The sequence below is a fragment of the Brachyhypopomus gauderio genome, chromosome 4 (genome assembly GCF_052324685.1).
Source record: "Brachyhypopomus gauderio isolate BG-103 chromosome 4, BGAUD_0.2, whole genome shotgun sequence".
In the NCBI taxonomy this organism is placed as follows: Eukaryota; Metazoa; Chordata; class Actinopteri; order Gymnotiformes; family Hypopomidae; genus Brachyhypopomus; species Brachyhypopomus gauderio.
In genome coordinates this window covers 32,272,811-32,295,646 of record NC_135214.1, presented here as the reverse complement: position 1 = coordinate 32,295,646, position 22,836 = coordinate 32,272,811, and the positions used below count along the sequence as shown (strand labels likewise).

The following is a 22,836-nucleotide window of genomic DNA, read 5'->3' as shown; positions in this document are numbered from 1 at the left end:
CTGATCACGGCTCCACCACAACAGCCCGACACCCACAAAACAGCCGTATAGCTTCAGGAAACGGCCGCCGTGACAGCAGCCGTGCTGCGGGGATGCAGGTGGTGCAGTGTGCCCACAGCACTGCCTCCAGCCCGGGCAGGAGGGCAAACATCTGGGGCAGATGGAGCAACTGCACCCAGTTCTGGGCTTCAACTGGGTTTGCCCCACCAAAGAAAACACCCCTGCAAACGATTTTGCCGAATTGCAGTTTGTGACGTACAAGATTTCTGTATTTTCCTAAACAGATGTCTATATTTTCATCAACACCCTCAGTGTTGAAGAGCAGACATCACTTGGATCCACGTACAGACTGTACTGCCTTGGTCAAAAAGAACACAAATGCAGAAATTTCATAACTTCTTCTCTGAAGAGTTTTATACTATTGTTAGATACCGCCTAGTCATTGCCATTATTGTCCCATATTAATTATCAGTCCCTACAGCTGCTCAGCTCACATGTTTTCACTGCTTTATCTAATCTGATTCAGCTCGAGAAAGCTTTGATTATTAGCTAATAATGTCTCAAGAGTCAAAGGGTGCCTGCGGGAGTGTAGCTAGGGAAACACTTTGCATCAGTGGTGCTTTTATCAGCTATTAGATCCTGAAGACCATGTGCTCTGTGTTTCTGTGTGTGTGTGTGTGTGTGTGTGTGTGTGTGTGTGTCCCTGTTCTGACACACTTGACTCAGCTCACGGGGCTGACGATTACCTGATGAGTTTGATCGCATGCACTGGTGCGCGGGCATCTGCACCCCGCTCAATGACTGTCACTCTCACCATCGCCGCCCTGTTGACCACCACCTGCTTAACGCCTGCTCATATCTCGCAGCTGTCCTCCATTAGGCCCCAATCATACACCACCATGTCTATCCCTCTGACTGCTACTGGGCGTTCTGTGAATTCTCTTGCATCCGATGCCACTTGTGTAGTGTGTTGTGTTGTATCACAACTGCACTGTTCTGTAATATGATACCGGCTCACTCTGGCAATAATTTATCCATAAGAGACAAGTTCTTTGTTCTTTAATTTCACTGCTGGCGTTCTAAACATCCAGAAACGAGAGAACAAAGACAAAACGTCCTTTGCATAGGAAAATCAATATGGTACAGACAGCTGCAAACTGATACAGCCACACCTGATCACAAAAGTGCATACCATCATCCCCAGCATGTCAGCAGTGACAGTGAAGGCACCTCATCTTAGAAAATCTTCTCAAGTGAGTCCTATTGGCGGAACAAAGGGCCAAACAGCTATTACACCACATGGATGGAATTTCATTAAGCCATTCGGTTGTCTTGGTGGAGAACACATGCTTGCTTAATCCGCAACCATCAGGAATGCCAGCTATGTTTGTCGCGTATAATGGCCACGGCATGGAGGAGCAGCTGATCGCCAGGGCTCCTGTGCCTGCTCCTGTTCACATACGCCAGGGCTGGTGTTCATGGTACGCTTCACAAGACTAAGGGTGCCACTACACCGGACCAGCTGGGATATCCACAAGTAAGGAGTCGCCCCCCCGGGTTCAAAGGTTATTGTTTAATAAATTTAAAAAGCAAGTGCCTCGTCTAAGGGAAACACCACCGTTTCCTCCTACTACACTGCGGCTCAATCTCGACGCTGTTAAAGGAGCTAACTGCAGTTTAGGGCGTAAAGGGGGATCTTCAAGAAAAGGCCCACATCCAGGGTCACCACGCTCACAAGGCCTTTATTAACCTGATAACACGATAAAGCCTCATTAAGCCTCTCTTCACCCTCTGTGTGAGTGAGCGGGGCTTGGCTGTGTGCCCCAGGAGAGATGCCTGCCTCCAGGTAGCTCTCCAAACACTCCAATAATCTAGTGTCACTAGGCAACAGTGCACTCCACCAAACAACCAGAGAGTTCCAGCAAAGTCACCATGGAGCCAACACATAATTTTTGTTAACTGCTGTTGTCTTTACAAGAGTTGAAATGAAAGCAAATAAAATTAAGATGCCACTACTGAAATGAAAAGGCTGTGCATTTAAGATGTAATAACAAATGAACTAACAGATGTACTAAGAGCTGTAATAATACGAGGGAAAATAAAGATTTAATACACCAAGTAAACAATGCTGCTGAACTGAAGATTATTGAGAATTTCTTGCAGAATTCTGCAAAAGTCAAAGATTAAAAACTCTAAATCTCTTCAGCCAACAGGTAGTCAACTACTCAACTATCATACGAAGTGGACAATCTCAGATTTAAAACTGCATGTGTTCCTGCTGTAGAACTCTTCAAAGTTTCTCTCGACAAAGTAAGTCCAGCAGAGGTTCGGTGTGAAAATCCTCACCCCAATACTCTGAACAAATACCACTTATCAATATAAGACAGGTAAGAGGGTCCACGTCTTGAACTCCATTCATTTCTGCTGCGTAAAATACTTCTTAAGGCTAAAACATTAAAAAAAGAAGATGATACCTTCAAGAGTGTAAACTAATATTACATCGTATATATAACACACTGACTTAAATGGGTTGTGATCAGGTTTTTAACACCGAGGGCGAGCATGGCAGGATCATGTCATTCTTTCAGAGGTAGAGTTTTTTTTTATTCTGCCCTGTGTTTTACTCGAAACCTTCAATGAGAGCGTCTCATTATATTCGACGCCACGGGGCGCACAGAAATAAAAAAGCACGAAAGCCTCGTCGGTTGTGCAGCCCATGCGGGCGTGGAGGGAGGCAGCCTGCTATCCTGAAGGAGGGGGACTTTGTACAGATGCATCCGCAGCTTGTGGCTACACAAACAAAACTGCGAGTCATAAAAGTGGTGCGTCGTAGCGCAGTTCCTCCAGGGCTGGGACACCGTGGACGGGAGAGTCTACTGGCATCACTCTGTAAACAACAAATGGGTTTGTGAAGGTCCATTCGCCTTTTACGAATATGCCCATTTCTTGTGAGGAATGACGGACTGAGTAAAGTTTAAACAAAAAGCCTCAAAGAGGAAAACCGCAAGTTTTACAAATCTGTTGAAATTCACAAGTCAGAGAAAAAAACTTAATCACTTGATCACGAGGTACCACTTTGTTTCTGATTGATTATTTTATCTGTGCAATTACGTTGAAACGAACTGCTCGTGAAATTCCGAAGACGAGGGACCCACTTCTAGTCAAATCACATAATCCTGCTGAATTTTTAGTGTATGCAATGTCACTCAAGCAATACATAGAAACATTTATCTTTTGATGGGATGTATGCACGAAACCCAGACGATGCAGATTTTAGAAAAATACACTTACAATATCTTACAATCGATATGAATTTAAAAAATAATCTTTAATATATTGATATTGTTATGGGATTGGATTTGACGCTTACCTTGACACTATATTAAAGCCTCGTGTTCTGTCATGGTCGCTTGTTTATAAGTTTATTTCAGCTCTGCAGTAGAGACTCTGGACTATTCCTGTTGCACGCATCAATTCCTTTGACATTCCGCAGATCAGGTAATTCAGGAAAAATGCATCTCCCGGGTCTGCGTTACTGAAATAATCTCCGGTGCAAAAGCAAAAAAAGTCTAATATAATGAGTATCCCTACCTAGAGAACCCAGCCAAAATGTTGGACCTCACTTCTGAACCCGGGTCGACAGAACCCAACGAACGCACTTTTGTGGACGAAACCAACTGACGCGCGCACAGAGGGGTGGACTGTACGCCGCTACAAGTCATGACATAGCAAAACATTCGTTGTTTTTTTTTTATATGCATCGACAATATATTTGACAATGCATCAATATCTTGATCTGTATGCCATTTAAAATTCGCAGTGTTCTGCAAACACAGTGTGTGATCCAAATAGATTTGGTCGCGTCTGTTTAGGTACAGAACGCGTGTTTCTTCCCCGCTGCTAAAACATCTCGAGCCAAGTTTCCTACGAGTGTCCCAGTGTTACTGTAAAGCTGCGATACCTGCTGCTCGCTCCACCGTCTTCTGACTATCTTTACGCTGCCACGCTTCTCGGTTTATCATCCACACAACTTAAAAACAACTGTCCTCTACCTTCTTTAAAACAAACCCGGCATCAATGGTGTAACGATGCAACTTGTAGTGCTTTCACAAAATATTGCGCTACTGTCCTCTCAAGCGTAGCAACCCAACATCTTTCTCTGCTGGTGAAAACTCAGAACGTGTTTAGGTGTCTTGAATTACCTGCAAGATGATGGACTACACACTGATTTGCAAGCCAAAGAGCGCAAAGAGTTTCTAACTGCCCCCGTCTATTCACATGCTAAGGCTGTCATTGAAGTGGACGCCACGGCGATACTCTTGCGTTCTCCAGGTATTAAGCACGTTTAAACGCAGAATTGTTTTTGTTAGGCACCTGGCGTTTTCAGATATAGATATACATAATCGGCGAATGTGTCCTTTGAGTGTAAAAGCTCGTTTCTATCTAGGTTTGTGAATGGAGCTGATGATGATGATGATGATGATGATGATAAATCATGCTTGTATACACAACCGACAACAATCGTGTTAAAAGTTAGCCCTATCGTAGCACATGTGAAACCCAACCATATAATTGCTGGAAGGACTCAAAATCCTGAAAACTCTACAACATTAATCAAATCTTTTCAAAGTAAAAAATCAGATGCCTAATTTGTTTCAAATAGATGTTAAAGAATAATAAATTACCACACACAAAAAATATTCATAGATATATTCATACTTGTGTGTGCTCGTTTGCTTGTGAATGTCCAAATGTTCTTTCTTTGTCATGTTATGTATATATGTTCTATTATGTATTCTATGATATAAATGTGCACTTAACATTTCAGTGAAGTAATTCGGTAATTAACAACAAGTTTTGGATTTAACGTATGTGGGAGTTTTAGGGAAAATTATGCATTTTGGTCTGGAGTGAATCACATGGACATGATTGTCTCTCATTCGGTGGCTTTACAGCATGTGTTTATCAATCTAAACCACAGTACAGCTATATGATTAAATGGGGAATGGTGTTGGGGTGTGACTAGCGTGCCCTGGGTCAGCACGGCTGGTTTTTACCCTGCTGGAGTAGCTGAAGGGTTTGTCATCTGGGATTTGCATCAGAGAGGTGCAGTGCAGTTTAATTTGAGCCTGTGGATTTGAATGGAAGGAAGTTCAGCTGGAGAACAGAACAGCATCTCTGACCTTCCTGGAATTCTCCATCGCTCCGAGAACATTCTCACACTCAGGAGAGGAGCGAGAGAGCGAGAGAGAGGTAGACAGAGAGAATGAGTAAGAGAAAGGTTAGAAAGAGAGAGATGGAAAGAATGAAAGAGTAGAGGAGAATGTTAGAATGGTAGTGGGGGTGTGTGTTAGAGACCAGGGGGAGTGTCCCCTACTGTGTCTGGGCTCCAGTCTTCTCCCATCAATCACAGTCCAGATCACAGAGCAGTGCTGGTCTCTCTTACCTAAACAATTCTGCACCTCTCACAACAAAGCTTGCATATCTGATTTTGCAGTTGTTCAATCCAAGCAACCTTAGTTACATAATAAATACAGCCCAATGTGAGTTGCTTAACAGCACGACACGTGTTTCCAGAGAAAATGGGGATTGCTCTGTAGTGTCTTTTGGGTAAGATAATAAAACAGCAAATGCTATAGATGTGTGTAAGATATAACATCATCAGTATGTAATAAAATGCCTATTTACAGTGTTGTTCGATAGTAAGAACTAAAGTTTGTGACGGGTAATTCATCTGACAAAACAAAAACATGCAGCAGTCAACTAATTGGTGTACTGAATTCCAGTGATTCCTGGTTAAGTTAGTCTTATTGTTCTGGTATGACAGTACCTAAAAATGTAAATAAAAATGTTTTTGGTGATTAAGTTGAAAATAGTTTAAATAATTTATATGAAAACACTTTTGACAGGAGTGTAAAGGAAGGGTGAGGAATAAGAGGGACCATGGAGTCTGGGAGAGTCAAGTGGACATGTTTGGGTGACTTTCCCGTCTGTTTAACACATCGTCACGTAAAGCACTCTCCACTCCCTCTGCTCTCACAGGTGTTTGGAATTAGCCAAGGCCACAGATGTTACACAAAAGGAGTGACCCTACTCCTGACCCTTCATTTGCCCCTGAAAACCACAAACTAAGGGAAGACTCACCATTCTCTCTCTTTCAGACAGTTTGTTGTGGCACTTTGATATCAACTCCATATGTGAGTTTAAAAACCAGCTACATACATCCCATCACCAAACAGCTGTGAGATTTTAGCTGTGTGCGAATATTCTTCACTATGGGCAGAAGATGAAACAAAAGTTGATTCTAAGACATATCTGTACTGTTGGCCAAAAATGTGCATTATAAATTTAATACCCAGACCATAATTATGCATAACAGATTTTAATTATTCACATAATATATTAATTTTCTTGGCCAAGAAGTACCTGGAATAGCTCTCATATCTTGCACACTACGAAGTCACACTAATGTCTCACTACAGAGTCACACTACAAAGTGTGAATTCTGTAACACTGTGACGTTTTTAGGGCTTAAGACAATAGCTTGATAACTGCCAACAGCATGAAGGAGGGAAGAACAAACCTTCTAAACGTGATTGGGAGGGAGTTCACGGGCTAACAGCTGATTCTGACAAATTTAAGGCTTTGCTTTTAATACACTGCCAGTTGGCTGGAAGTCTGCCTGTAACTCAGTGCAGAGGTTGCCACACTAGAACGGGCCCCCTCTCTCTCCCGCTAATCCATGGCTTGTTCAGGCTCGCAGGGAGGGCAGCAGAGGACTCACACATGTGGTCACACCATGCTGACAGACACTTGTATCTCCTAATGCTGTTCACTTAATGACCTGGACATTTTTGTCAGCATGTTACCATCTGGTCCTGCAGAGACAGGGTACAGTTGTCTTTAAATGGGATGGGTTCAGCAAGGAACCAGTCTTTACATTCTAATGCCTACAGGATTCCACTAATGCTCATTTCAAATGAATCGTTAATGGCTGGAACGTCAGGGCTGAGACATTACGCTTTGTACACTCGCTTTGCAGCTGGAGCATGAATGACCATGCTATCTCAGGAATCTTATTTTTTTATCTTCGTATTCTGAAACGGTGCCTCTCAGCCCTTGCGCTGCGTCACCTGATGTTCCCCTTGTTTCAACAAACCTTGTACCAGTCATGAAGGGCTTGGTAATTGGCTGACGAGTTGAATCAAGTGTGTCTGAACTGGAAAAACAGTAAAGCGTGCAGATCGTTGCCACCACAATTAGAAGCAGCTTAACTGAATACAAATATAGGATGAGGAACTGATTCTTAGTCCTAGATGATCTCCTAGATAGCCTAGCAAGTGGTCATTATCATTATGGTTTGTACTAAGTGCTAAAGTTGGTCAGTGAGAGTGACCGATAAGAAGTCCAGGACGCACAGGGTGTCAGAATGTCAAGTGTCAGGGCTGTATTTCCTCCCGACAGGACTCTGTTCTCCACACAGGATAACACACAAGCTCACAGCCATCCGAACGTCTTTCACCAAGTCTTCCTCCACTTCCTTCTGAGTCCCAAGCCGTTGGGGGTGTTGGTCACTTTTTCCACAGTCTCACTCTCGGAGTGCACTTGAATGGAATTTGATCAATGGCAAAAGGCACGCTTGGAGTGCACAAGAGTAGAAGATTGGAGAACAAGCAGTGGCTGATGGCCGCCATTTCTGCTACTGCACCCTCCTTTTAGGGTTAACCCTGTGGAAATGTAGCTCAACCTAAGATCTGTGACTAACAGCACGTGAAACCTGCCACTCCAAGCCAGTGTGATGTCATGCTAACTGCCATTTCTAGCTTTCATTCAGTGTGACCACAGCCTTACTGGTAGAAAAGTGAAGACCATTGTAGGTCTTTGTTTGAAGGTGTAGTGTGGAGCGTTACATAGTTCTTCATTTCGATCATATATGTTAGTCAGTGAAGTGTCTAATAAAAATGAAATAAGAACGCAAGGGCTGATTTCTCTCAGTGGACCATGATGCTTGGTAATATAAAAATAAGTGATTTCACAATCCGCCGAACTCCACCAAGAATAACATGGAGTTATGATTTCAGTCCTTCAATCCTGCAATCAAGCGTTAAAAGGACGAGTGTTATGATGACCCACTCTCCCATTACAACGGACATGCCATCCAGCCGCTGAGTGATCTAACGCAGGCACTATCATTACATTAGTGAGTTTCTACATGTTTTCACCTGGTTTAAATAGACATGAGGATTACTGCATGGCTTGGTGTGTGGAGGTGGGGGTCGGGGGCTATTTTATTATGCTGGTTTGATGGAAAAAAGAAACACTGACAGCTGAAACTTGTTTGTTGGTCTGATTTAACCACCACTGGTTTTATTTTTTACAGGTCACACACAAGTCCTCACCAATCACTCAGATGAGTCTCTTACCTCGCCTATGTATGGGAACCCTGTGATTAAGATGTTGTAAGACATGATCAAAGAATGTTTTGAGCATGCTCAAAAGGGTTTCCCCGCCCTTAAAACTATGTCTAAAAATACATCTTCTTCTTGTTAAGATTCCCTCTTATTACATTTGGGTTTTAACCCTTTTTGATTTAAGGAGCCAGAGATGTTGCTTTATCTTTCTATGTTCTGTCAGTGAACTCATGACAAATACCCAGTTTATTGAATGGTGAAAGATATCAGGCATGCAGTGAACATTAAGATGCTGTTTCGTTTAATAGATAGATAGATTAACTTTTTATTGGCCCTTAGACACTAACAGTCTTGCTCACGCAAATACAGACAATTCTTTCAATACAGACATTTTTGCCAGTTCACTGCTACATTGCTCAGTAAGTACAATTCCCAGTTTCCCGCTGCCGTGATGCTGTGGGCGTCTGCTGTTTAAATCGCAAGGTGCTCCCGACAGCAGCACTTCAAACAGGCTGTGCTCGCACCGGGCTGTGATAGGTCACAGAATGCAGGAGCTTATGTTGCCGAGCAGAAAAAAAGAGCAGTCGGTTTCACCCCATTTCCTATAGCTTTAGCAGTGCTAATTTATCCATTCTTCATCTCCAAACTAAAAATGTGAAAACATATATAGCAGTCTCAAATACAGTCACAGAACAGCAAGAAAGTTTGTGGCTTGGATCTGATTAACAAATGACTACAACGGAATATCGGTGTCAAGAGGACTTTTGCTTATAAGACATTAAATATCATGATTATGATATAAATATCCATAGAACGCTACTTTGATGAACAGTGGTAAAACCAGGCCTTTAATCAAAGTATGTGCGTGAGTGTGTGTGTGTGTGTGTGTGTGTGTGTGTGTGTGTGTGTGTGTGTGTGTGTGTGTGTGTTTGGGAGGCTGCACAGCTGCAGTAGATGAAGGGAGTGGGAACTGAGAGATAGCCTCCTAAAAAATAACCCAAACACTCGGCCGCATCTTTGACTTGTCAGGACCTGTAGGTCGGTGCCGTCAGCCCTCTGTGGGAGCACGGAGCAGCTGAGAGTGGGGACGGACACGCTTCACATTCACGCTAGCAATTATGGAGGATTTAGCAAAGCAAACACCAACGTTGCTATCGGATGTAAAACTACTTTCTAAAATTAAAGTTTAAAACTAATTACAGTTGTAACTCTTTAATCTGCACGTCCATGACCAGTGAATGTTATGCTTTTTTTCTTGTTTTATTTGACAAAATGTTCGGAAACTTCTCTGGAGAATATGACTCCAGTGTCATATCCAGTGACAGAAGCATTTTCTGATATTTGAACCTTAGCTGGGCTGAGGGAACATGTGGATGTTTAAACACAGACCAAAAATGAAAGAAACATTTGCACTGTTAACTCCGGTGTGGACAGTCTTCTCCATAATGGGCCCATGTATCTACTGTCCGATCCAGCCGGACCCCACCTGATCACACTGGTCAGTCAAGTCGTCTCTGTCTACAAAAATATTGATTAGCTCTATTTGCTGGACTCAAGCACCTGCAGCCACACCATCTCTTTGTAGAGAAGACTGGCTTCACCTGCTTTAACTGGTGTCCGTGTACACTGGTCTCCAGTGTATTGTGTGCGGAGTTTTTCTTTGTGCACTGGGAATGTTAATGTGTGCAGTCTGGGCCAAGTGACCAGCTCCGGGGGGAGGGGAGAGGGGCGGGGGGGTCCAGCCCTAAACTAGCACGCCTGGCTGTGCTATTTAAAGTCTTTATTGAATACCTCTGTACCTCAGGTGTGTTAAATTAGGTTGGCAAACCTAACTGTGGGCTGGCAGAGTGGAGCTGGCACTCCTGATTTCAGTGGTGTGGGTTCAGTATTCACTATATGGAAGATTACTATACTGTGTGTGTGTGTATATATATATATATATATATATATATATATATATATATATATATATATATATATATAAAATGAGACAGAGAACCTGTACTGAGACTATCCAAGTTGGTCCGTGTGTCTTTTCTCGGATAAGTTTCATTCATGTTTGCCTGTCTTTTTTTTTGTCTTGGATTGTTCTAAAAGTAAAAAACCTGCCATAATTTCACATCTCCCAGGTGATTTCTCAAATTAATTCTACCTGCTGGCTCCAGCTAATTATCCAGGTGGCTGGAACAAAATCCTTCTGGGATTCGCCTAGAATGTACTTGTCTGCCTGTCTCCAAACTCCGGCCTGACACAACAATGTAGAGCGCTGGATACGCTCTCTCAGCATGCTACCATGCTGGATACGCTTTCTGAGCATGCTAACGCACTGCATATGCTCTCTGAGCATGTGAACGCACCGGATACGCTCTCTGAGCATGCTAACGTGCTGGATACGCTCTCTGAGCATGCGAACGCGCTGGATACGCTCTCTGAGCATGCTAACGTGCTGGATACGTTGTCTGAGCATGCTAACGCGCTGCATATGCTCTCTGAGCATGCTAACGTGCTGGATACGCTGTCTGAGCATGCTAACGCGCTGCATATGGTCTCTGAGCATGCTAACCACAGTCTCCTATTTGTTATAATCAACTTGGTATAAATTCCCATCATACAGTGTGGCATTTATTAGGAGCCCCAGGATCAGTGTGATATATCCTTCAGTTGATTAAAAGCTTTATTAACTGCACACCAAAGGTGACCCCAGAACAGCCCATGAGAGCAGACAGAAGCACTCCTCTGTATGTCACACAGTGCAGGGAGGTTCCAATGACCGGCTGGTATCAGCTTTGTCTCCATCACGTCACGTGATCCTCCTCAGTCATCGGGAGCTTAGACAAGCAGTCCTACACGTGACAGTCCCACACGTGAGACCACTGAAGGCTTGGGGCCCATTGTGTTACAGGCACTTTAGTGGAATGAACAAATCAAGTCATTCTTGATTCCAAGCTAATAACAGACAATGATATGAAATAGCAGTCAAGCTATTAGTGATTCCGTCAGTGATCCGTACTAAAGAGATCAGAATTAATTCAGAGGAAGGAGCTATATTTGCGATTAATTAAAAGTAAACGGTTCTTCTTACAGTCTGCTGCCGTCCAGCAAGTGGATAGTTGTGGTGCAGTTTGGCAGGAGAGAAACACGCAGGACATTAATGCAGTAGAGAAGAAACGTGCAGTGGAGAGGAGAGGAGATGAGGGGAGAGGAGAGGAGAAGAGGGGAGAGGAGGGGAGATGAGTGGAGAGGAGAGGAGATGAGAGGAGAGGAGAAGAGGGGAGGGGGAGAAGAGGGGAGAGTAGAGGAGATGAGAGGAGAGGAAGGGAGATGAGGGGAGGGGAGAGTAGAGGAGATGAGAGGAGAGGAGGGGAGATGAGAGGAGAGGAGATGAGAGGAGAGGAGAGGAGAAGAGGGGAGAGGAGAGGAGATGAGAGGAGAGGAGATGAGAGGAGAGGAGGGGAGATGAGTGGAGGGGGAGAAGAGGGGAGGGGGAGAAGAGGGGAGAGTAGAGGAGATGAGAGGAGAGGAGGGGAGAAGAGGGGAGGGGGAGAAGAGGGGAGAGTAGAGGAGATGAGAGGAGAGGAGGGGAGATGAGTGGAGAGGAGAGGAGAAGATGGGAGGGGGAGAAGAGGGGAGAGGAGAGTAGGGGAGATGAGTGGAAAGGAGAGGAGAGGAGGGGAGAAGAGGGGATGGAAGGGGGAGAAGAGAGGAGAGGAGTGGAGAGGAGAGGAGAGGAGAGGAGGGGAGAAGAGGGGATGGAAGGGGGAGAAGAGAGGAGAGGAGTGGAGAGGAGAAGAGAGGAGGGGACAAGAGGGGAGGAGAGGAGGGGACAAGAGGGGAGGAGAGGAGGGGACAAGAGGGGAGGAGAGGAGGGGACAAGAGGGGAGGAGAGGAGGGGACAAGAGGGGAGGAGAGGAGGGGACAAGAGGGGAGGAGAGGAGGGGACAAGAGGGGAGGGCAACTGAGGACAAAACTGTGGGCAACTGAGGGTGACAAAGCTTGGCATGCTGGGAAGAGGAGGGGTTCCTATTGGACAGAGGAATATTGGACATAGTGAATACCACCCACATTACATGTGTCCAGTGTATGCTGTAGGTATGTTAATGAACACAGGGGAGGTTACTGTGAAAAGGGGATGGAAATATGGCCTCTGAGACAGCTAATGACTACTTAATGATCCTTTGTTTCCTGTAAAACATCAATCTTTCTCTGTAATTAAAGTTAAAAAATCTTGTGCAGCATATGAACAGTCAAGTGTTTTTGCCTAATGGAGGTTTGTCTTCTCTCTCTTAAACCTTTTTGTAAGAGGACATTACCTGGATCTACTAAGAAAGGAGAACATAGTGCATATAAGATTTGGCAACCAAAGTCAATACTGTTGGCTCTATGAAGCATGTTTCAAATGCCTGAACACACCTGATTCTACTCATCAGATAATTGTCAAGAACTTCACGTTCAGTCAGGTATGGCAGAATAAGAAACTATAAAGTGACATGTGGTCACGTGAGACAGCAGTTTGATATGTGACGTGAAAGGTATGTGATGATGAATACCTTTGGTTTACATATGTGTTTGGTTGTAATGAACCCAAACCGAAGCTTGGCCCACTCTATAGGCAGGATCAGACTTGTGCCAATCACATGGCTTAGTGCATCTGATCATCACAGGCTGCATTACCTGTCATTTGGGTATGCCCTCAGGACAGATCTTGGCCACAGAGAAATCCATTTCAAAAATCCACACATCAAAGTGGTCTGGTTCGCAGTGCTATCACATATCAAAAAACTGGGCCATTATTCAGATGTTTCAAGCAACATCTTTCATTTACTTCAAACCTGCTGACATGTTTTCTAATGGTCTCCCAGCAGCAGTGGTAAATAATGCAACATGAGTGTAAAACAGGCCCCTATACTGTGCTCTCCACCACAGTGTGATGTCTTTTTAAGATCTACTTGGGGGAAAAATGAGTTTCTCCTGCATGCTGCACCATTTCACTTTTGTTTTTCATGAACCACATTCAAGTTCACACGCAAGTGTCTCGTGTGGACACACCATATCCACCTGAGCTGAAACCCAATGACAGTCCTGATACTGAAGAAGCTTTGAAATGGTGTAAACAGTGTAACCTTCACAGTGGGCCTGAAGGTTAATGAACTGCAGCGTGGATCCTTCACTAAAACAATCATTTTCATTCTCTAACCACTACATTTCATCCATAAAGCACACTCTCCTAACTAAAAATCAGGTTTAGACGTCTCAGTGAGGGGCAGCCCAACCTGAAGTACAAGAGCGCCCTCTTTGGCAGAGAAACAGCAGTACACCATTGAACCTCAGCACTAGAGATGCCGTGAAACACACAGCAGATCCATATTTTAAAATAGTCCACCACCTACCTTAGTTCTGCCACCAGAATCTACTAACATATTTCTGTTACAGTCTGAGAACATTTGTCATTTATGTATATGCATCATACCATTCTTCTGTTAAGCCTAGAGTCTACTAAAAATGTGTAATTCAAAGTTTTATGATCTCTGTCCTTTGTCATTACACAGTACACATTTGTTTCATATTTGGCCATGACATGTAGCATCCAGAAAACATATAAACATGTTGTATCCACTAAAATGTCTGAAATTAAAACAGCAACATAAAACAAAACATTGTCCTGGGAATGACAGATTGACTGTGTGTTGATATCCCGTTTTCCCCCTTGCGCGAATACACAGAAACATCCCCTCAGACACCTCAGATGAGACGACGGCTGCTGTGAGACAAACCACTCTGTGCCGGTCCGAGTTCAAGGCCGGGTCAAAGGACTCTTCAGCGTTTCGCTCTCAACTGGCGATTAGGGATGTGATGTAGCTTTTTTGTGTTGGTGATGCTACTTCAAAAATCTAGTTAGCTAAAGGCAGAGCAAAGCTAGAAGAGGAGGAAGAACAATTCATTATCCCCAAACGCTTACTGAAAAGTGTTTTGGAGCTATTTAATTTAAAATGTTAATTATTGCTTATTACTTGCTGTGGAGCATTGCTTAGGTAATTGTTCGTTTCGGTCTGTTCACTTAAAAACATGACAGCCTGCCATCTGAATCATCACAGCTTCCCAGCAATATTAATAATAGTCATCTAATTTAAAATGGGACAAACATAACATGGCATGTACCTCAGTGCTTAAGGGGAAAAACTCATTTTAGAAAACTACTACAATATGCTGAAATGTAATAAAACAGTAACAGTTTTGTTATTATGTAATTCAGCAACTCCATGTCACTGATGCTGAGTTCCTCTATTAAACGCCTCCCGTGTGGCACTGGGGGCAGGAGCTGCCAGCCTCGTCCATCAGATCCCACCGTCATATGGTGGGTATTTCTGCCTGTGTTCTCTCTCTCTCTACCTCTCCCTCCTCTATCTCTCTCTCCACCTCTCTCTCCCTCCCTCTCCCTCCTCCCTCCCCCTCTCTCCCTCCTTCTCCCCTCTCTACCTCTCCCTCTCCCAATCACTCCCCACTTTTCTCTCTCCCTCTCTCCCTCCATCCCCCCTCTCTCACTCTATCTCTCTACCTCTCTCTCCTCATTCTTCCCCTCTTCCTCTACCTCTCTCCACCTCTCTCCCTCCTTCTCCTCCCTCTCTCACTCTATCTCTCTACCTCTCTCTCCACCTCTCTCCCTCCTTCTCCCCTCTCTCCCTCTATCTCTCTACCTCTCTCCACCTCTCTCTCCCCCCTCCCCTTCCTCTCTCCACCTTTCTCTCCCCCCTCCCCCTTCTCTCTCCACCTTTCTCTCCCCCCCCTCCCCCTTCCTCTCTCCACCTCTCTCTCCCCCCTCCCCCTTCCTCTCTCCACCTTTCTCTCCCCCCTCCCCCTCCCTCTCTCTCTCTTCCGCCTCTCTCTTCCCCCCCCTCTCTCTCCCCCCCCTCCCTCTCTCTCTCACCCTCTAACCCCCTCTCTCTTCCCCTCTCACTCACTCTCTCTCTCTCTGGGCCAGGCATCCTGCTCTACACACCACTGCACTACTTTCTCTGGGGCTTTTCTTGCCCTGCTACAGGCAACACCCCCCCAGCTCCATCCTACACCAATCGCTTTCTCCCATTATGCTGCGATCACTACTGCTGGGGAAAAGCCACAGCGAATGAACAAACCTCTCCACCATGCACGTGCTGGAGTGTTCTGTAGCATCCTGTGATCTTCGACCCCCCCCCCCCCCCCCCACCTGGGCTCTCTCTGAATGGCTTATTTTTTTTGGCTCACACTCTCTCAGCCTCTCCTCCCTTCCACTCTGCCCTCCGTTCCCTCCTCTCATCTCTCTCCTCCCTCCCTCCCTCCTGCTTCCCCACCGTGTTTGCGTGCGGCGTGACCTACATTTTTCTGCCTGAGTGAAAGCCCAGAGATCTGTCACAATTCAGCTTCTGCTCGGAGTCTCGGCAGGAGCGACACGCCACGCCACACCAAGTGAGGAAGAGAGGGAAGGAGAGGAGTGAATGAGTGACAGAAAGCGAGAAAGTGGTGACAGATGAGAAGGATAGAAAGAGGGGGCTAGGAAAGAGAGGGGAGAGAGACGGAGAGGAGAAGGGTGTGGAAAAAAGAAAGAAGACAGTCGACTGGCGAAAGCTAACCGCTGCATGGCAACAACGCTGAAAATCCCCTACTAAAAATACTGGCATATCGCAGGCTGGCAGTTCTGACTACACAGCCAATAACATTTCACCCCTAGGGCGCTGGCAGCAGGGGGAGGCGGGGCTAGCTGTCATGGTGGTGCTGGGGTGACTGACTCAGACCCAGATGTCTGATCCGAAGCCCCGAGGTCGCACCATCCTTCTCCAAGATGATCAGCAGCTGCAGCGTGGCAACGCCGACTCCATGAACCACAGGAAGCTCTTCGCCACGGCTGGTTCACGGGGTTCCCTAGACAGCAGACACGTTGTCGTGACAGGCTTGCATCGGCCGACGGTCACACCTCGTGCCCCCCCCCAACCGGGCAGCCTCTGCTATACGCCTCACTCAGCTAATCTCTCTGAAGATCACAGGACCTTCCAGCTTTCAGCACCGAGCTTCGGACTGGGACTGACACGGATCGGCCCCCTCACAGCCTTCTGTCACCACTGCGGATGGTTTGCGAGCGGCTGAGACAGGAGAGGCCTGTCACACAGACCGGGCTCCAGTTACCACTGAAGCCAGTAGGCTTGTGTTTGATTTAAACCACTTAGACTGTAGACTGTTTTATCAGTCAGAATGATATGCAGTGTACACACTGAACAGTAACCTTATCAGTAACCTCATTATGAACATTTCTTAGAAATGCATTGTCAGCATGCAGCGGGCCATATGTTGTCATCTGTGTGGATTACACACAGACTGTATGAACTACCCTCCAACTCTTGGTCAATGTCTGACCACGTCTGCTGTTGCCTGATCCAGTATGTATGCATTATGTTTGTAACGCCTGTAGCAGCACCAGCGCCTGTGACGCCCGTATTAGAGTGACGCCCGCTAGCACCACAGTGATGCTGCTGTGTTAAAATGTTCTGTCTGCTTTCTACATAAATTCTGGTCAGCGTTGGTCTGAAACTTCCCAGTGATGTTCAGGCCAAACCAGCGTGACTCATGAGGTGTCCATGACAACAGCCAGGCTCCAGTCTAACGATACACCTGTAACACGCTCCTAACACACGCCAGTGAGTCTGGGCAGGTAGGTGTTTCTAATTAAATGAGTGGTGAGAGAGAGTACTGAGAGCTCATATATTTGTACACACACACACACACACACACACACACACACACACACACACACACACAGCTCTTAGCACATGTAGTGGTGTGCACTGTTTCAGTGAGAAAGGGGAAAGCCCCTACAAGCCTGTAATTTGGCAGCAATCACTGCAAAACTATATTCAAGATTATTCTTACACCCAAAGATGCATGTTGTTCTGTACAGTAAAACCTGATGCAAAAATGTGAATCCCCTGTCCCACCTGGCACCTATCTCTGTCCCCTGTCCCACCTGGCACCTATCTCGGTCCCCTGTCCCACCTGGCACCTATCTCTGTCCCCTGTCGGTCCCCTGTCCCACCTGGCACCTATCTCTGTCCCCTGTCCCACCTGACACCTATCTCGGTCCCCTGTCCCACCTGGCACCTATCTCTGTCCCCTGTCCCACCTGGCACCTATCTCTGTCCCCTGTCTGTCCCCTGTCCCACCTGGCACCTATCTCAGTCCCCTGTCCCTGCACCTGATGGCCTGCAGGGCGTCCCACGCGGCACTGGGGGGAGGACAGTGATTAAGAGTCGACCTGCTGTTGGCCATGAAGCTGGCCATACAGACTAGATAGGAGTCAAGGTTAACTGGAGCATTTATACTACACAACCTTTCTTTTCCTTATTTTGAAGGCTACATCTCTCTACCATACCCTAACGGGGGATAACAGTTTTTACAGTAAAATCAGCAAAAAAACCCCCCACAAAAGATAATAGGCATACAGCTACAAGTAATTTACTGTGTTTCTCATATAACCTTGTGATTCACCAAATATTCATACAAAATGTTTTGTAATTTGCTTTCAATGTGCCCTGTATCTAAAGAGCATGAACTAAGAAGACTGGTGCTTTGTCATTATACCTCAGCTAAGAGACTAAACTTTTACTTCTAGGTACGTTCTGCATAACTGATGCAGACAGCTGTTCTTTTGAGGTTTGCTGGCAATGTATGCGATGAAAATTCCACAGGAAGCCAAGTTAATATTCTTCAATAAATACCAGCATTACAATGTTGATATTTGGCTTCGGAATGTTCCAGAAAAGTCAACTGAAGCAGTTTGGATGAGAGAATAGAAACTTGATATATACAGACGAAATACACAGGTATAGCTTATCGGTTGAACGTTTAAGTTTGTTGCCATTTGCTGACAAATAGCAGCTTAGTACATCACTGTCTGTCTCTTTGCTTGACTTTATTTCTTCAAGGCCCTAGTAACCGTGGAGACTTTACAGTTATTAGAGAGGCATTAGTGTAGGGGCCCTGAGGCCCACAGAGAGAGTGCTGACCCAACTCTGTCATTGAAACACACGCCAACACACAGGAGTCCTGCAGCACTGACAGCACACACACACACACACACACACACACACACACACATCTTTGCAATGGTGGCGACATCTTGCCCGCCTCCTATACAGAACAGGTTCCAGCACTGCAGATGGTTAAAGATGGGGAGGTGGCTGGGGGCCTCCCTGTTTCAAAAACAGTGACAGGTGATAGCAAATCACAGTAAGCCACACGAATCCCCCGCATTCGTCTATATGTTTTTCCAGCTTCTCCGAAGTCCCACCCAGGTCTCGGCACTGATTAGCTTCTAGAAAACATCACAGGTCGCAAACGCAAAGCGTGTGTTTACAATGGCGCACGTATGTTCTCGGTTGATAAACTTGCACACGGTCTTGCTGCCAGCAGGGCTGCTGGGAGATCGGTGGAACCGTCTTCACGCTCCACTCCAGTACTTCGCTCTCGGAGAATGAAGTCGAGTGTGCATCAGGTTCTTAGCAACCCAGATTCCCTCCGTGAACATCCTGCCCATTCCGCAGAGGACCAGGCCAGAGAACAGGAGCATAGAGAAGACTTTGATTTAGACGGGGCGTAAAATATTCACCGAGCCTTCCGTCGTGCAGGGTGAGCTGCCCTGAATGTCTAATTGGAAATCAGAGGGAAAAGGCTGTCCTAATTATACCCGACCATACACACTCACTCTTTCATACTCCTCTTCCCCTCACGCCCCTCCTCTCTCCATCCTTCCTTTTCTCTCTTTCCCTCTTCATCTCTGTCCTGCTGTCCCCCTCTCCCCTCTCTGCCCATCCCCATGTGGGCTAATAAAAAATGGCACCATCTTTGCCTGTCCTCCTGAAGTCAGCCTGTACTCCTATTAAGCACATTTCTGAGCTAAGGCTGCGTGACGTGGACGATGGAGCTAACAACCCAGAGGTCCTCGTTCTTTTCATGACCTTTTGTAACATGGTTGAAGGTTGGTTTTGGCACAGTATGCTTATCACAGTGTGAATGGCGGTGATTCGTCAAGACAGTCAAGCAGGAACATTTATTACTGCACTGCACAACACGCAAGGACAATTTCCTGTGTTTTATCCCTCACTTCATTTGCCTATCGTGAAACTTTTCAGATGTTGGAAAAACCAAAACAGTAAGTGACAGTGAACAAGTAATGTTTTGTAGAGCCATAATTAAAACCTAAGCCAAAGGACATTCATACAAAGAGGCCATATTATTAGTGGCCTTCTATTCCTATTTAATTACGAACCATTTCCAGTTGCAACTCCAGGATCTCCATGAATATCTCTTTTCCCACAAAAACACCTTGTCATCACCATATGACAGAGGAACCACAGCACAGCTAAAAAATGAACACTTCAAGGCCTTTGAATGGCCCTTACTTATCTATTAGATGCCAATAAGTGTAGCACACCCTTTCCCTTGAAGCAGTTCCACATGAGCTAAATCCGGGAAAGGCTGGGTTAGTAGTGACAGCTCTTCTTTAAGGAGAATTATAGTTGGGGCCCTTTTTACCTTAGAAACAGTCCGACCTAGTTCTTAGTTACAGAACTGCTGAAGAACTTGTCTTCTCTCTCTCCCCCTTTCTCTCTCTCCCCCTCATAGTAATCCCATGATTGCACTCTAAATTATGATGTGTAAAGAGGATAATAAGCACCTCTTTCAGTTATAACAGTACATTTACCTTAGAGAGATGGGAGAGAGCGAGAGAGAGAGAGAGAGAGCGAGAGAGAGAGAGAGAGAGAGAGAGAGAGAGAGAGAGAGAACTGAGCCATGAGCTATATTCAAGATGAGAAGAGTTTGCAAATATTAAAGATTTGCGCCACACAAACTGTGGGAAACAACAGGCAGCAAACTGCTGATGCGTCCTTCAGCTGTTGATACGCAGGGAAGAAGACCACACGATGTAAAACGGCTTTGTGATTGTGAAATATCAATATAAAACGGCTTTATATTGGGAAAGATCAATATTAAACGGCTTTGTAATTGCGCGAATCGTTAGGTGCGTCTGACAAACAAAATGCGCCTCCCGATTATACACAAAACATTGGGAGTTTCTGACAACTAGAGATCCGTGTTCTGGCATGAGCAACAACGTCCTTAAGTTCTTGCCAAAACAGAGACGATAACCGCTCGCGTAAACAATTGACAAACTGATTTGAGTGTTTACAGCGGAGCGGTTCTTCTGAAAGAGGAAAAAACTGGAATATAGACAGTTGCTGACAGATCTGAAATAGCTTTAACGATGAACTTCGTTCTGCGGTGCAATGTTGACAGGGCAGGAACACGCCCAAAATCCATGCAAAGCGGAAAACGCACCCCGGAGGTTCGCTTTTCACAAACATACATTTCTTTTACAAAAAAATTAAGGTCTAATCACCAAGCAAATGTTAGCTTTTGGAAGAATACCGTAAAGTGCACATAAACAAGACAGTAACGGCGGGGTTTGGCGCGTTTACTGTACCTGATTCTGCGTTTGTGACTGAGGCGAAGACACAGCTCACAGAACCCCGACGTGTCCACGCTGCTGCCGCCAGGATGAATATAGCTAGTGTCTTTGGTCGTTTCGTATTGCTTGCTCACAGAAAAACAACGGGTTCCTGAGTTAATGTCAAACCTTCAGACTTTCATTGTAAATTCATTGCTGAACTGAGGAAAGCCGATCAGAAAGACATTTCTGTCCTTCTTGACAGTTTCTTATACGATCCTATTTATATCCACGAAGCAGATAAACGAATTCATGTTGTTTTCGTCTTTATACTCACAAAACAATTAAAAAAACTGCACATGGCACAAGCTTGGATAAAAATACGAGGTCGTTAAATTAATATGATATGCGTTGCTGGTCCCCGCGAGCGCGTGCAGCCCGTGTGGAGGACACGAGCCAGGGCGAGGGCGCGCGCCACTGCGTCTCCAAAACACAGGCGACTGATGGCAGCCAAACAGTTTGGCTCCCCAACACAAACGCAGTTCATCGTCCTTTTCCAACCCGCCAACAGCAAGTCTGGACATCAGCGGATGCTGGACTCGAAGCTCCGATCCACGTGGTCTTTCAGCATCTCAAACCATTGTCTACCAGTTCAACCCAGTTGTGTATGATGCAGACTCTCGCTGGCACCAGTGCGCTGCGCTAACCTACTGCCTCCGGTTCATTCATCACCTCTTGTCCGTGTTTACACAACGCGCGCCACGGATTTAATCAGGCCTGCCCCCTTATCTCGGAACACACATAAATATATACCGAAGCCATTGTCTGCAGAATCAAAGCAGTCCAGTCTTTTCGGGAGACTGTCGCCTATTCTCGCGCCTTCGATGTTTAACCCTTGCGGTGCCGCACTGTGCAGGACCTGCTAGAAGGACAGGTGCCCCTCATCACCTCCCCATAGATCAAGAACAAGTGTCTTGAACTTCCTTTCAGTTCTGCTCTTAGAAACATGTAATCTAACAAACCTATCCTGTAAATAATTAAAGCACAACTAAGTGTGACGCGAGTAAAAATGAACAAACAACGTAACTTTAACCCATACAACCATACGATATTTATTTGGTTACAACTCATTCATAGAATCAGAAGCTGATTACATTACATACAGAATATTACGTGCACAAACAACCCCACTTACTTTGGCTTAATATGAGGTTGATGCATTGAATGAATACTTTATAAAGTATAAAGATAAATCTCCAGCATGAAGTCGGTTCAAATAGCAGCCGTAATGCGTTTGGAGATTAAGATATCGCACAGAGAACAAATGCCCTCGTGCAGGGGGAGCGGGAGGGGGTCTCCAAGGACCTCACGGCATCTTCTTCGGGTTGGGGAGGGGGGGGGACCTTTGTGAGATCTTTTCATGGGGTCTAAAATTCCTGATCACGCCCTTGCCTGCGAGTTTGTCATTCAAAACATTTATTGGGGGACCCGCCCAGCCCAAACAGCCGCTCCGCGCTGCTCTTAGAACATACGAAAGCACGCAGCGATCTACACCCCAGGAATGCATCACTACCTTTTTATATTGGATGTAAACAACGTAGGCAATTAAGCTGAGCGACATTTCATGCTACTCTGATGCGTTACAAAACCGAGAAACCATTGATTTTATATAAAAATACAATTCTGCATTCTCTTAAGTCACAAAGCTAGATTCCCGATCACTGGTACCTTTTAAATGCATGTTCATTCATTTAAGCCCAGGAATGAACGTAAAAGTATTAATAGACTTAATATCCATTATTACATGTGTATTAATGTACTTAATGTTTTAAAGGAACTAATTCTACCTACAAATAGCCTGTGTTTCTATCTGCATGCTTAGTGTGAGGTTGGGTTTACCGAATACTGTCCATAACTCACGAGCCCCACTCGTCACTGACGGTCGTGACTGCTTAT

General features: G+C 45.3%; 1 protein-coding gene across 3 annotated transcripts in view; it reads right to left on the bottom strand.

Moving 5' to 3' along the window:
- Positions 1-21,735, bottom strand: part of ccdc120a (coiled-coil domain containing 120a) — a 36,328-nt gene extending 14,593 nt beyond the window's left edge. Inside the window, exons 1-2 of one of the 3 annotated variants that reach the window (XM_077004038.1) lie at positions 21,218-21,735; positions 20,917-21,026 (exon numbers count right to left, since the gene is read on the bottom strand). The gene's annotated coding sequence lies outside the window, so the exon portion shown is untranslated. Of the gene's footprint in view, positions 1-3,370; positions 3,643-20,916 lie in introns of those variants that run through there. The other 2 variants (XM_077004037.1, XM_077004035.1) reach the window with 2 other exon arrangements.
- Between the last annotated feature and the right edge of the window lie 1,101 nt (positions 21,736-22,836).